Genomic DNA, 4,575 nt, shown 5'->3' with positions numbered 1-4,575 from the left:
TTACTCTTGCTGTACTTGAGTGGTTCCTATTCCTACAGTATTGGCATATGCTGTCAGGATTTCCACGATTGGTTTAGTTTTCTAGGGTCATTTGGGCTTCTTTCAGCCAGTCCCGTGCCATTTGTCTGGACTCCCCTTTCAGCTGATTGACAGACTTTGCTGCCAGCTCCAGATTGCCATGCCCCATGCAATAGGAGGCATATGATGGTAATTTAGATGTGTTTATATCCTCAGGGTGGAGTTCCACTGGTGGCTTCAGCTGCTTGAGGCAGGAATAAGAGCAGGGACTACAAGTAGGAGAGAAGTATCGATATAAGCTTTTTCTGGTTTCATCAATCATTGCTGCCCTTCAGGTCAGTGTTGGGACAGCATAGAAACGGACTCTCAGGGTCTCTTCACTGTACAAACCATTGGTCAGGGACTCTGGAGGGACAGCTGTAGTTAGTCGATTCTGGTGGCTTCAGCTGCACTACCCAGCAGAACAGTAGGTATATCTGCAGATGAGGTCTTTATACTGTACTCTAATGCCTCCACCAAAAGCCAGAGTTGGTCAGTCTTTCTGGCTTCCTCTTCAGCAACTGCCTGACTCTGAAAAGCCTCTTCAACTCCTCTCAGTCTGGCACAGGCAGTGTTTATATCCAGAGTAAAGTTGTTAACTTGCTCTTGACTGAGATGACAAAACTAATTCTTGTTCAGAGAGTTTTTCAGACAGGTGCTGCTCAAATTCATGCTTCAGCTCCTGTTCTTGTACCCTAAAGACATCTTGTAAGTGATCAATGTGGACAGCTGCCTGTTGGCAAAGCTGCATTCTCATTTCATTCTCCATGGCATCTGTGACTTCCTCTACCTTTCTGTACTGTTCAGCCTGTATTTCACTTCTGTGATGTTCTAATGCTTTTGCCACTGCAGAGTCAAACATCCACTTTTCTTCGAGCTTTTGTTTTTCCAAGACTGATGTGATATGCTCCTTCTCTGTGGCTTTCTGATCTGCTAGCTCTTGGTTTAGCTGATCAATTCAAAAATATGCATGAGCTATTGGGGAGGTCAGATCATCGGTAGAGAGTTTGTCATCTAGGTCAGAAATACTCATCCCTTTCCACCTGGGTAGGACTTCTGGAGTAATACTGTCCAGTTCTCATTTAAAGGCATCCTGGGCTTGGGCCCCCAGCTCATGATACTGAGATACAACCTAGCCTCAGATTGAGCTGCTTGGACTTTTTGGACCACATTATCCAGATCAACCATCATCTTGTGAAGTTTCCCCTCTGCAGTAGTTATATGAGGTTTGGCCCTAGGAACCTCTCTTTCTTTGCATTTTCAATTATACTTTGCATCTTTTCTAACTCTTCTCTGAGCGTGCATTGACATCGTGGACTGCAGCATTCAGAGCTGCAACAGCCTGCAGAGTGATGCTAGCAATATTGCTGAGAGCACCTTGTAAGCTCTTAGCTAGGGACTCAATCTTAACTTGTTCTTGTTTTTCCTGTTGTGCAAAATGAGCAGCAGCTTCTTCAGGTGGTCACTCCGTTACAGAAGATGAGGACGCTTCCTCTGAGGTTGTGGGCCTGGGTTTTCCTTCACCAATTTCAGGGTGATCAGTCTTCATAGATTCCTCATGCTGAACCACAGGAGCTGGGACCCACCTGCTGTTGTTAGAGCTGGAGGATCTCCCTTTTGTATTTGAAGTTGTGAGGCAGGCTGTTTAGATTCTTTCATTACCTCTGATATATGAGAGATTTTTAGTGGATCGGACTGAATGGGCATCTTTGGCAATTGAACATTATAAGGTGTGGAACCAAGAACCATCTCAGAGAGTTTGTCTGAGTAAGGTATGGTTTTCTCTACACTTTCTGGGAAATGAGAATCCCATTTGGCATATAGGATAGTCTGACCAATACCTCCACCAACAAACAGAAGGCCAGCTGCAGCAATTTTGCCAGTAGTCAACTCTGAACTGCCTGAAGTAGAGTATCTAGGGCATGGTCACCCACTAACTGAGAGGCCTGCAGCCATCTCTCCCCGAGCAGACGGTGCTACTGGTATATGCTGGAGCTGCTGGGGAGCGAGAGAAAGGGAAGGCGTGCGTGCATTTGCATGTGCCTGCGTCTGTCCACTTTATTTTTCATTCTGTTGCTTGTGCTTTTGGCGGCATGTCCAAAAAAACAATCCCAAGACCAATGTCAAGGAGATTTTCCTATGTTTCTTTCTAGGAGTTTTATGGTTTCAGGTCTTTTGTTTAAGTCTGTAATCCATTTTCGGTTTATTTTTACGTGTAATGAAGGGTCCAATTTCATTTTTTTAAATTTATACTCAGTTTTTAACACCATTTTTAAAGGGACTATCCTTTTCTTATTTGTATTCTTAGCACCCTCATCAAAGATTAGTTTATCATATATGTGTGGGTTTATTTCTGTGTTCTTTATTCTGTTCCATTGGTCTATATGTTTTTATGTCAGTACCATGCTGTTTTAATAACTATATCTTTGAAATATAATTTGCTATCAGGAAGTATGATGCATCTGGCTTTGTTCTTTTTGCTCAAGATTGCTTTGGCTAATAGTGTCTTTTGTGATTCCATACAAATTTTAGCATTGTTTTTTATATTTCTTAGAAAAATGTCACTGGAATTTTAGTAAAGATTGTATTGACTCTGCAGATCACTTTGGGTGTAGACATTTTAACAATATTAATTCTCCCAGTGCGTGAACACAGGAAATCTTTCCATTCATTTGTGTCTTCTTTAATTTATTTCACCAGTATTTATAGTTTTTAATATACACTTCTTTTACCACCCCAGTTAAATTTATTTCTTAGTATTTTAAAAAAATTTTTGATGCTACTTTAAATAAAATTGTTTTCTTAATTTCATTTTGGATAGTTTATCATTAGTGTATTGAAATGGAATGGATATTAGTATGTTGATTTTATGTCCTGCAACTTTACTGAATTTGTTCTACTGGTCTTTTGTGGGATGTCTTTAGGGTTTTCTATGTAAAAGATAATGTCATCTGCAAAGAGAGACAATTATACATCTTCCCTTCTGAGTTGAGCGACTTTTATTTCTTTTTCCTGTCTAGTTGCTCTGGCTAGAACTTCCAGTACTATTTTGAATAGAAGTGGCAAAGGTGAGCATCCTTGTCTCATTCTTTACCTTAAAGGAATTGCTTTCAACTTTTCATTACTGAGTATGATGTTAGCTGTGAGTTTGTCATATATGTCATTTATTCTGTTGTGGTACATTCCTTCTATACCTAATTTGTTGCGCGTTTAATCATGAAAGGATGTTGAATTTTATTAAGTGCTTTTTTTATTGCATCTAATGAGATGAACATATGGTTTTTGTTCTTTATTCTGTTAATGTACTCTCTCACTTTTATGGATTTGCATATGTTAAACCTCCTTGCTTCCCAGTGATAAATCACACTTGATCATGGTGTAGGATCCTTTTAATGTGCTGTTAAATTTGGTTTACAAGTATTTTGTTAAGGAATTTTGCATCTATGTTCATCAGGGATAATGGCTTATAATTTTCTTTTCCTATAGTGTTCTTGCCTGGCTTTGGTATCAAAGTAATTCTGGCTTCATAAAATGAGTTTAGAAGTGTTTCATCATCTATCATTTTCAGAATATTTTTAGAAAGATTGGCATTAATTCTTCTTTGAATGTGTGGTAGAATTCCCATCAGTGAAGCCATCTGGTCCTGGGCTTTTCTTTGTTTGGAGGTTTTCGACTACTGATTCAATATCCTTTACTCATTATTGGTCTGTTCATATTTATTATTTTTTTTTAGAATTCAGTCTTGGTAGGTTGTACATGTCTATAAATTTGTACATTTATTCTAGCTTATCCAATTTGTTGACATATAATTGTTCCTAGTAGCCTCTTGTGATCCTTCATCTTTCTGTGGTATTAATTGAAATGTTTCCCCCTTCATTTATAATTTTATTTGTTAGAATCTTCTCTCTTTTTTCTAAGTTTAGCTATGGGTTTGTCAGTTTTGTTTATCTTTTTAAAAAACCAACTCTTGATCTTTCTTATTGTTTTTCTAGTCTGTATTTCACTTATTTCTGCTCTGATCTTTATTATTGTTTTCTTTTGCTAACTTTGGGCTTAGTTTTTTTTTTTTTTTTCTAATTCCTGGATACAAATATATGCACACATCTGTTATATCCTCTCGATGAACTGACCTCTTTATCATTATATCATTACCTTTTTTGTCTCAGTGACAATTTCTGACTTAAAGTCTATTTTGTCTGATATAATTTACTATTGCCATTTTGTTAATTGCTTTCTGACTGTTTTGTAGTCCCTTTGTTTCTTTTTTCCTCTCTTGCTGTTTTGCTTTATGATTTGATAATTTTTTTCTGTTGGTAGGGTTTGATTCCTTACTCTTTATAATTTATGTATCTGCCACAGTTTTCTTTTTCCTTTTGATTACCATGAGGCTTAAATGAAACATCATATACTTTTAACAGCCTATTTTAAACTGACAACGGCTTAACTTTATCACTTACAAAAACTACACTTTTACTCTCCCCCCATTTTGTTTTTGACATCATAATTTACACCTTTTTA

At 37.6% G+C, this 4,575-nt stretch overlaps 1 pseudogene; it reads right to left on the bottom strand.

The window, feature by feature from the left end:
* Window positions 1–1,821, bottom strand: LOC134369769 (MICOS complex subunit MIC60-like; annotated as a pseudogene).
* Between the last annotated feature and the right edge of the window lie 2,754 nt (window positions 1,822–4,575).

The sequence above is a fragment of the Cynocephalus volans genome, chromosome 2, assembly GCF_027409185.1.
Source record: "Cynocephalus volans isolate mCynVol1 chromosome 2, mCynVol1.pri, whole genome shotgun sequence".
Classification (NCBI taxonomy): Eukaryota; Metazoa; Chordata; class Mammalia; order Dermoptera; family Cynocephalidae; genus Cynocephalus; species Cynocephalus volans.
The sequence above is the reverse complement of the archived record's forward strand: the minus strand, read 5'-3'. Positions and strand labels throughout refer to the sequence as shown.